The sequence below is a fragment of the Cebidichthys violaceus genome, unplaced genomic scaffold, assembly GCF_023349555.1.
Source record: "Cebidichthys violaceus isolate CVI_PGR_0920_01 unplaced genomic scaffold, fCebVio1.0.p SCAF_167, whole genome shotgun sequence".
NCBI classification, from domain to species: Eukaryota; Metazoa; Chordata; class Actinopteri; order Perciformes; family Stichaeidae; genus Cebidichthys; species Cebidichthys violaceus.
The window spans coordinates 162,631-174,381 of NW_027176337.1; positions in this window are offsets into that span (position 1 = coordinate 162,631).

Here is an 11,751-nt window from a genome sequence, read left to right on the forward strand (position 1 = left end):
CGTGTTTAACCACGGACGTGTCAGATATCACTTCCATGTGATAGTAAGACTTGCTGAGGATTAAACACATATTTGTCTCTCGTACCGACTAAATCTAACTATGACAAATAAATCTCACAGGCAAAAATGTGAAACACACACAAACGCACGCAGCAATAAAGCTGCCCTCTGCAGACACCATCAGGCTGTTCCATTCATTATGAATGAGAGCGGAGGGACTTTTCCAGATCATGAAGGATATAAAGAGAATTGTCTTGCATTACACGATGATCCATATCTCAGCCTCGGACAGCGCGTCGGGGTTATTTTCGGCGATGTCAGCTGGCTGTTTTTTTTATTTTTTCATTTTTTTTTTTTTTTTTTTAACGGCCTGCATATTTATAATGTCATGGTTTTATATTTTACAGCCTCAAACGGATTTCCTGCAGTTGCAGGGCCCGTAATCATGGTCAGTTCATAACTCACCAGGGATCATTGACGCACTTTTCACATCAGCACAGCGGATCCCGTTCGGTGCAGCAGATGCCATTAGCCGACGCACCTTTACGGCATCAGGGGTAAATATGTTGTCAGTGTGGTCGAGAGCTGCAAAAGCAATCAAACCGCTAAAACGGCGTTGGTTTAACCACTTTAACCGCTGAGTCAGGCGCTCGGTGGAACTTGTACTAATCGAGACAAACTGCTGCCAGACAGACAGTTAGTGAACATGTGGTCCAAACGAAACAACCAAAAGTACTTCATAGAAAAAAGGACTTTACCTTGAAGGGACCATCTGTACATCGTATCTAGGGTTTTCAGTTGTTCTTCATGTAATATTAAAATATGAAACTGCAATTTTGGCACTTCCTGTATGACTTCCTGTTTTGAGCTTTGGTTTAATACAACCTTTCTCTGAAAATAACTTGCTCACTTTTTAACACTTTTGTTTAATACAAAACATTTTTGGAATTTTGGATTCTGGCTGGAATCATCCAACCTGTGTCGGCACCAATGCCGACCTTATTAAGCGGATCGGTTATCGACCAGACGTGACGAATCCAAAATAAATATCTGTGTTTCAGCTGTCGGTTACACTCTTTAGGCAGTCAGTCCGTTTTTTAAAGATATAGCAAACTCTGGACGTATGTTACCTCACATAAAAGATCCTGTTGACCCCGAGCAGTATCAGTTTATATGCCTAGGGCTTTTATTGTGAAAGGTACGAGAGGAAGGAGGAGATGTGGCCTGCCTTTGTCAAGGTTGAACGGAGTAATAAAGTTTGCCGTCCTGGTTCGGATGTTCTTGTACTCTACAGTGTTTGTTCTGATTGGTTGATGTCTTTAATTTGCTTTCTTGTCTTTAGTTGTGAAGCACTTCATGGCTTCTGCTCTCTGAAAGGTGTTATATAAATCAAGATGTTATTATTATCCGTAGTGCTTACGGTCAGAAAAATCAACCTCTGAAAATAATTATGCCGCTTTTTGGCCGAGTCATATTTTAACAACAGTTTGACAAAATACATTTCAATAAAACTAAACTAACAAAAACAAAAACTCTATGATGGGCTCATCCATACAATTTAGCATGTTGCACTAAACTATTATTTGCCTGAGCTTTTAAAATATGATAAAAAAAATTATAGATTGAGGGATGTTTAACAATATAACATATATGTAAATATGTTTAAAGCCGGTGCCGTAGCAGCACCGACATCACATGACGGAGACGAGAGTGAGACACACGGAGCGCTCAGCACCTCCAGTCAGAGGGGATCATTTAGTCCTAATGGCTCCGCTACAACGGGACCCCCTGTCTGTCCAACAACAGGCCCCAATGTGGCAAAATGTCACCTCTGAAAATTAGCCATCAAGCGAGGGGGCAATTTCCCCCCCACCCAGCCACCCACCCCCCTAGCTAAATTGCTATATAAGTAGCGTGGTCGTAATAGGTAGCAATCTGGGGCTAATCTGATGAGATCATTTGGAAAACGGTGGACTGGAGGGTTGAGAGGATGGAGGGGGAGGGGAGATAACTGTGTGTGTGTGTGTGTGTGTGTGTGTGTGTGTGTGTGTGTGTGTGTGTGCGTGTGTGTGCATGAAAGTGTAGCTACATGTTTGTTTCTGTACAGGTGTTCAACTGTGATACACTAGCCTTGTGTGTGTGTGTGTGTGTGTGTGTGTGTGTGTGTGTGTGTGTACATGCATGGGTGTACACACTTTGTATTATATATTGTGTGTGTGTGTGTGTGTGTGTGTGTGTGTGTGTGTGTACATGCATGGGTGTACACACTTTGTATTATATATTGTGTGTGTGTGTGTGTGTGTGTGTGTGTGTGAATGTCTTTGTTTATGCAGTTCGATCGTAACGAAGCATCATCTAAGCTTACGTTGAGACTGAGGACTCGCGTGGACACAGCTGGACGGTCATGTGATCACAGACGTACAGCAGTGTGTGTTACTGTGTGTGTGTGTGTGTGTGTGTGTGTGTGTGTGTGTGTGTGTGTGTGTGTAGGGAGGGGACATGATGGCAGGGGTTGGTGTGGGTGGTGAGGGGGTGAATATTACTGTCGGCGGGCACCAGATGCCAGCTGGCAGGGGCACAAAGGGAATAGACGGGGAGTGGGTTGAACAATTACTGTTATTCATAGCTGAGCCAACAGAGAAGGTCTCTGCCATTAAGAGGCACAACGGGCCGGATTCATGCCGATACGTGTGGATTCAGAGGCACAGAAAACGGCAGAAAATAGCTGTCGATCTTCAGCCGGTGGCAAACACGCAACATGTTATCTCTCACACACATGTTAATGTGTGTGTGTGTGTGTGTGTGTGTAAACAATGTCATCACCCGATAAAGTAACACAACCCGTCTCATCAAGAGTGACGCGCTATGATTTAGTTGTGAACTCTAAACTGAAAAGAAAACTTGGACTTCTTCTTCTTCTTTGTCTCAATAGTCGCCGTACAACCTAATTTTCTCATAACCCACTTTTTTTTTTTTTTTGCAGAGAACTACAGTAATTGTTATTAAGTTCAATCAGAATGGGGTCAGCACTGGAAGCCACTCGGCCCCTGTGTTTAGTAATTAACATTTCACAGTGAATATCTCATTACGGGAGACAAAAGGTTGCTAATAGGAGGCTCGGCTAGTGAGAACACGACGAAGCCCCTCCAGTTTTTAGTCTGGATGCAATCAGTCGTGGAACTCACCAGCAGCTCACATGTTTCTGCTCAAGTTCCTCAATAATGTAACCGTTAATGTGAACACAAGAGAACACCAAGCACTTTAGATTTCGAACTGTTATTTAGAGACTTTGCTGATGAATTATAAGGGGATCTTCCTCCCGTGTTCACCAGGTGTCGCTCTACTGTCGGTCGGTTTGTCCACTACCTTTTTATTTCAATGACTGAAACATCATCACACACTGACTGCGACTCAATAATAAAATAATTCACAAAAGCAGGAAAACATTTTGACTTAAAGTTGACTGACCTGTACGTTTTCGGCGACTAAAACGTTTTGAGTTGTCGTCATCTGAAACTATGAAGGATAAAAAAAAGACATAAATGTGACTAAAACCAACGAGCATCTTCATCTAAACAGTTGATTCAAGATGTCTGTTGTCACAGCGTGTGAAATGCTTTCGTTGGGAGGCTCCATAAAAGAAAGGAAATACATAGTAAATATAAAAAGAGTTAAATATAACAATAAAAATATCCATCGAAGCAAAAAAAGAAAAAAACATTAACACTGCTTGGTTTGGTCCAGATTCAAATATCTCAAATAATATTCATCTAGTACCATCATCAGGTCAAAATGTCATATCTGGACTGAGGAGGAGTGACGTAGAGACGCCGTATACGTCTCTGTAGAAACCTGTCAATCACTGTGTAGCCCCGCCCCTAAAGCATCCCCTGCTTTATGGTCTGTTTGACTCTAAATGGACCATAATGTACTAAATGAACATCATGCTGTATTGAAGAAGACTGTAAACTAGAGATTGAGACCATAAACTCATGTTTACAATGTTTACTGAGGGAATAAATCAAGAGAGAAGTAGAGTCATTTTAGACTAGACTTCTATACAACCAGAGGAGTCGCCCCCTGGTGGACACTAGAGAGAATGCAGCTTTAAGACACTTCGCATCAGCTTCACTCAGCGGAACACACCTACCAAAGTTGAATCAACCAATCTGCTTGCTTGACCTGCAGGGCCTACTGCTACCTATAATATTTTCTCTATAGCTCATAATTCCAGTCCTTCACCATCTGCTGACGCAGCGCCTGCGGCGGCCTCATAAAATACTGGCCACTTGGTTTAAGCTTGGATGTCGTTTGAAGGCAGACAGATCTTCTGGTTGGAGACACTTGACTCACAGCAAAAAAGCTGGATAAGGTAGCTATCAATGCAAACCGCATCCACAAGTGATAATAATAAAAAGGGAGACGAGAGAATGCCCTTTTGCCTCCTTTAAATAAAAGTTAGACGTTATTTGCACACTGTAAAACACAGACATTCAGGCAGGGAAGAAAAAGAAAATCAGATATAAAGGTGTGATCTAAAGATGTCATATGCTTCTGATATGGTGAAGCACAACATGCTCACATTTTACCCAGGAAAATGAGTGTCCCGCTTCCTTAGCCTTACCTCTCCTTCTCCTCCGTATGAACAGAGAGGGATTGTGTGTTTGGATGACTGCCTCTATTGGAAAAGCACCCTTCTCTGATCTGCCTGTTTTGACCTATGCTGGACCTCGGAGGCCTCATCTCCCTCGATAACAAGACAAAGAGGGTAAATGTGTTGATAGTGGCAGACGGTGCAGGAATTCTGGGCAAATGTGTCAAATTAGTTCTCACGTCTGGGGCCTCATTCCTCTCCACCTCGCCGTGATCTCTTGCTCCCTTCCCTCCGCTGCTCTTTACACCCCGGTCGGTCGAATCCCCTCACTCCTCCCACATGCACCGCTCCATTCCTCCTGTGACCCGGTCCCTGGTTTCTCTCTCGCATCCTATGCATCCACACATTGGGGGGAGAACCACGGGGGTTAAATCGGAAAAGAAATCCGGAAACAGGTACGAGCTCATCCGTTAATAGTACATCCCCATGAAAACCACAAGAGCTATGTTTGGACTGCAGTCGATCTAAATCAGAACATTATTTTACATGTGTTTGTTGATTTTTATTCAGTTTGTATATATATATATATATATATATATATATATATATATATATATATATATTTTTTTTTTTTTTTTTTTTTTTTTTTTAATTATTATTTTTTTTAATTATTATTATTTTTTTCACATATATTTTCCGACCAACCAGCCAGGCCTGCAGGACCAAACGCCACCAAACTGCCCCAGGGAGGAGAACCGAGATGGAAGCTAAGCTAACCCAGCTAGGACCTGAAGCTACTCCACTACCCAGCATGCTCCTGGCTGTCTGATGCCCTGTCTCAGATAAATAATAAATAAGATGGATGAAAGCAGCGGGAGGTCGGTGACTGTTGAGCCCACATCTTCACAGAGACCTGGATCCATCTTGGTCCAGGATCAAGCTGCATTTGACAGGCAGACAGCAGGACAGTGTTTTTTTTAATCTTTTCCTTAATTTGTTGGTGTTTATTCTTTATTACTGGAGCAACTATAGCATAAGACAGAATACACTCATTAACATCGGAGAAGGAAGTGCAGTGATTGGATTCATTCATTGGGATCAGACCTCGAGACGATCACCGCCCACAACCGACCACCCAGCCGGGCCAAACGCCACTGAAAGTGAAGTCCAAAGGAGAAGAGCCAAGATGAAGCTAAGCTAGCTCCACCCTCTCAATTTTGTCACATCTGGTTGCAAAAAAAACAAGTTGGCGACAACCACAAACCAAGATGGCAACGGCCAAAAACCAAGATAGTGAAAACCAAAAACTAAGATAGCGAAAACCAAGATGGCGACGGCCAAAAACCAAGATGGCAAAAACCAAGATAATGAAAACCAAAAACCAAGATGGCAACAACCAAAAACCAAGATAGTGAAAACCAAAAACTAAGATAGCAAAAACCCCAAACCACAATGGTGATGGCCCAAATCAAAGATGGTGACGGCCAAAAACCAAGATGGCGGCAGCAAAAAATGCTGAACTTAAGTCTTCCAAACCTTAGTGCACAAACCAATCGGTAACATCATCTATTTCTTACATACAGTCGATGCAAACACAGGTTTCAAACTTTTTGGAAAACTCTGCTTTACAAGTGTTTGATGAGGAAGGAAATGAACTTAAACTGCGTTTTGGTGAGTAGTTCAGACTGTAAACAGTAACTTTGTTGGCTTATAATCCTTCAGGCTATTGAAGGATTGTGGTTAAATCTATAAAAAAGACAAATTCTGTCTCAAATCAGCATTGGTTTTTATCCCTATCCTGGATTAAGTTGCAAAAACACGACCATAAGTGAGTGTTAATCATGCTTTTGTTGCAATAAGTTGAAAACTAGAAATGTGTTGACAGTAAATGTTTTGGAGATTCATCCAGCGTGAACATTTGGAGTTTACAGTGAACAGTTTGCAGATCGAGTCAATATAAACTCCTCGTGTTCATAAAGAACATAATCCAATTAGGTTTCCAATAAAACTAAATTAGTGTTGTGTGGCAGCATTATTTTTAGGAGGCGCATACTTTACTGATTGTGGCTCATTAACATTAAAACGCAAGCATACTTTTTTTTTGGGCGGGGGGGGGGGGGGGTAATTTTTTTTCTTCCGTTTTGCAGCATAACCAGTGAATCTACGAGGGGAAAGTGCTTAAATAAAATGATACCAGATGCTCTCGGCGGTGTGGGTAGCCTCCAGTGTACGTGTCTGTATGTGTGCTATTGAAGGCAAAAATAAAAAATAAAAAAAAAACAGATAGTCATGAGAGCGACTGAGGGTAAACACAAGCGGGAATACGCAGAAGTGTGTTGGTGTGTATGACCCAAGGACATTCTCCCGTGTGCCCTCCCAAGCTCCCGAGTTTGCCTCCGATGCGTTCTCCCCTCCTCCTGCCCCGTTATACGGCAGCCTTTATGTGATACCGCATGAAACCTCCTCGGTAATGCGCTCTGTGCTTCCAGCAGAAATAAAACCCCTGAGCAAGGTTATAGTGCTAACATGTACTGTATGCTTTATTTATGCATGAGCCACCCTTCTCCTTTCCGGGGGAATTCTGATTCTTTTCCCGCGATAAAAGTTGCATGGCCTTACCCACTCCGAAGGGAGTAAATGATTTAACGCCGAGGCTTACGGTATGGTAAGTAAGCAACTAATGTTAATTCAGCCTTTTTCTTCCTCTTTCTGATAGGGTATCAAGTGGAGGGCACTGCTACATTTACCCTCCTGTCCTTCCTTTTAACATATGGGGGCAGAGAGCTCCGCCGTGTCACGCAACATGTCATCACGTGCAGAACAACTTTAGATCTCAAGCATCAGATCGTGAAGCCGTGAAGGGGAGTTTCCTTGGACACAGGGACAATACGATAACAATACAATAACAATACAAACACACGTTCTGTCTTGGATATGAAAATCAAGAGGCACAAAGATCGACTGATTGCATTCGTACATGTTTGTTTTTCTTTTTCTGCACGTGTCTAAATCATGCATACGTGTGTGTATATTTCAAATTGCATTTATTTGCCACCCTCAGAGTGTGCTAATGTGTTTACGAGCCAACCCAACCTCCTCTGATCAGGGACCGAGGCAAAGGAGGCCACGTGTGCTACTTAACTCCCCCCCCCCACCTCCTTTCCTGGCTGCATCAGAAAGCCTCAAAAATTAAAATAGTTTTATGTGTAAGTAAGATTCAGTGAACTCCATTATTTTCCCCACTATTTGCTTGAATAATTCAGGGAAGACGGCTGAATTATGGATAAAGTGTACAGTTTGAAGAAGGGGTTCATGTGCAGCCTGGAGCTATAGCCCGGCTTTAATGATGTCTGGAGATGGTGGACGGGCGGAGGGAGACGTCGTTAGCTTCACAGTCATTTTCTCCAGGATTAAAAAAAAAACGCTGCTCTTAAAGCAGCCGGCTGGACCGGTGAACCGGAGGAGAGTGAAAACGTAAAAAATTTGCAAAATTTTGGAGAATTTTCTGACTCATACTCTCATCAGGAAGGCGTAGCAAACAATGCATGGGATACTTTTATTTTGAAAAGCGCTTCTTGGTTTATGTCATGTGATTGTTTACATTACTGAGTATGTTTATGTGCTACAACAAGGACAATGTTTGACTAAATTGTGTCATAATTTTGTGTTTTAGATGCGTATTATTATTATTATTATTATTATTGTTAATATTAATTCTTTAAATACTTTTTTATAACTTTGAGCAACATTGCTTTTCACAAAGAATAGCCTTAAAAAAATCTAAAAACCCTTCCAATTTTGAAAATAAATAAAATAAATATATGTAAAAAACAAATAAAAACATGAAATAAAAGCTTGTGTCAAAGCAAAAGCCCAGAAGTTTCGCTTCCCGTTTGAACTAAACTTGCACACAGTTCTGTATGAACATCAGGGGTTTTTCGAGTCACACGTTTCACTCCCCGAGAGCTTTTAGCGGCACACACCATTAGCAACACGTCCAGCACGAACCGCAGGTTCACCACCGCCCTATTTAAAAGTCTGGAGTCTTAAACTGGCACAGCGAGGATTTATACTATTAGCCGGTAGCAATGACATCCAAAAACACACACTTACCCGCTCACACACATAAACACCCTTCAACAGCCAGCGGGGAGTCTTCCTGTTCCCACTCACTCCAACAGGGAAGCCCAAGCACAGAGTACTCTCCTAATTACCCACATTCCTCTAATTATCCAATCATAAAGCCATTAGCAGTCTCACACCATATTAACATGGTCCCGCCTACATGCCAATTTGTGCAGTGCCAAGATGCAACTGCAAAGGGCTTTTTCCAGCATGTAACCTCACCAAGCGCCGCATCACGCAGGGTAACACGGCGCTTTTCTTTTCTTAACGAACAAATAATAGATTTCCAAACATCATTTAACAGCAGCTGCACGTTTTTTCTCATTTCACAATAAAGCTGCTCGCAGTTTTGTTGAACGGTGAAACACCTGTGTGCAACTCGTGCAAATGAGCGTCGTTACGTTCATACTGTCTTTTCAAAATAAACTTCAGTCATCACTGCAAAAACTACCGTGCAACAAAACTACCTAGTTAGGTTTAGGAGAAGATCGTCGTTTGGGTTAAAATAACCACAGAAGTGCCGTCACTGAAGTACAGAAGTTACGAGACAAATAGATCAATGCTGACTTCTCGTTTCACACGGGGAACGAACAGCTGGGTAGAAGATCGCTGTTTGTTGGCCCCATCCAACTCCCTCCCTCCCTCCCACCCAGTGATGTTTGAAGCCAAGAGTTCGATTCACGGCCGTCGCCATGTTGTTTTTTTTTTGCAACCAATGAACAGAAGTGACCATATTTGTAATGCGGAGGAGTGACGTAGAGACTCTGTATACGGCTCTGGTAGCAGCAGAGACCTGTCAATCACAGTGTAGCCCCGCCCCTAAAGCATCCCCTGCTTTATGGTCTGTTTGACTCTAAATGGAGCATAATGTACTAAATGAACATCATGCTGTATTGAAGAAGACTTGAAACTAGAGATTGAGACCATAAACTCATGTTTACAATGTTTACTGAGGGAATAAATCAAGAGAGAAGTCTATACAACCAGAGGAGTCGCCCCCTGGTGGACACTAGAGAGAATGCAGCTTTAAGACACTTCCGCATCGGCGTCACTCAGCAGAACCGGAAGTTGCCGCCTGGTTTAACGCTGTACTCGAGGATTTACGGCACCTGGCATCACTCTCTCTATTCATTCATTGCCACTAGTTTACTACTACTAACTACTAATTTGAATCTGTGTGAACTGAACTGAGGTAGCTCTTGTCTGGCTGCTAGTCACAGCTAACCAGCCACAAGAAGCTTCTGTCAGTTTCTCTGCTGAAAAGACAGGAAGTCCAGAGTAGTCCAGGCAGAAGACGATAACGTATCAAAATCTTTCCACGCCTTCTTCTTCCTTGTCAAAACCTGCCGCCAGGATCGGTCAGAGATGCCGGTGTGCTATGCTAGTAGCAGCTAACGTAGCATTGAGCAGCTAGCTTCAAGCAGGCCTGAGAAGTAGAATACAGAGGTGTGGTGAGCTCTAAAAAAAAAAGGATTTAAACTGTATGTTCTTTATAGTTTGTCCCCATTGACAAAAAAAAAAACCCCGATACAAAATAAAACGTGAGGAGAAGGTGAATGCTGGTAAATCCATTATTGATATGTGTTCGGTCCTGGCGGCGTGTTGTGTAACAGAGTATCCAGATTGTTCCCTCCTTTATTCATACCCATCAGAGGGACGGCAGGTTATCGGAGGGAATGGGGCGGACGAAGAAGACTCAGAGCACAGATGTTCGGCACAGCTGCAGCGCAGAGGAGAGGCTCGGGTTAACGGCTAACGCTAGACGTGCACAGACTGTGTGTGTGTGTGTGTGTGTGTGTGTGTGTGTGTGTGTGTGTGTGTTGGGGGTTGGGTACTGCGGACGCTAGCTGTAGAAAGGCAGAGGTCAAGTTTGCCAGAGTGAAGGAAAAACAAGAGAGAAATGTGGTGAGAGGGAAAGAACGGGATGTAGAGAAGCTCAGAGCGTGAAGAATATCCCAAAAACAAGTTAAATTAAAGCTCCGCTGAAGATGATTTGCAACAAACACGGAGCTGACAAATCAAAACTTAAAAGCAAATCATTTATAAGAAGCAGCTCGTCTGCAAACAGCAAATCATGCGTCGAGATAAGTCAGAGCAGCACATTACAGGATTACTGGGATTTATTTTTGCCATTTTGGAGCAATAAACAGTGAAGCTATAAAAAAAACTGAATTATCTCATCATTAAAACATTAAAAACAAATCATTAAAACCCCCAAACCTGCCCGCAGGATTGTAAAGCATGCTTTCTTAAAACGGTCGGCAAAAACTACACAGTTTGTCAGAACCAGAAGCTGTAAAAAAAAAAAAAATCTTCATTATCGTCACATTTTTCATCTTTCCCGACGGCCCTTAAATGTGACAAACGCTTCCGTCAGAAAAAAGAGAGAAAAAGCAGCCAAAACGAAGCTCAACGTTGTGACGTTTCACTACAAGCCGTTTCGCTTTCGCCAGATTCTGTAGAAAAACGACACATTCTGAGCTCCTGTGAAGCCACGACTGAATCGTCCGAGACCGACGGTCACAAAACGAAAAATCCTTGAAACTTCGAATAATGATTGTTTTTGCATTTATGAATGCTTGTATTTCCTTGATACAACGTACACTTTGGTTTTCCGTCTGTGTCTGGATCAGCACAGCTTATGGTCGCGGGCCGACGGCTCCTTAACGCTTTAATAGACTCCAGCAGACGCTCTGGCAGAAAGTCGTGCCAAGGCCGGGGAATGACACCGAGCCGTCAACGTTGGCTTCAACACAAACAAGAAGAAAAAAAAAGAAAAGAAAAAAACTGTTTCGCCACACAAAATGCGGAGACGAATCCATTCATTCTGCCTTCCTACGCCTCCAAACACTGGCTCCACAGCGACATTGTCTTCACTTGATGACTCTGTTTTCTCCGTTTGCCTGAGAAAACATTCCTCATTTATCGGACCGCACAAGCAAGGTGACGGCGAATAATGGCGCTTTTGTCAAAAGTGATCCGTGCCCAAGGTATGGACTGACAATGGAGGATCTCAGTGTCTCCGCACACAA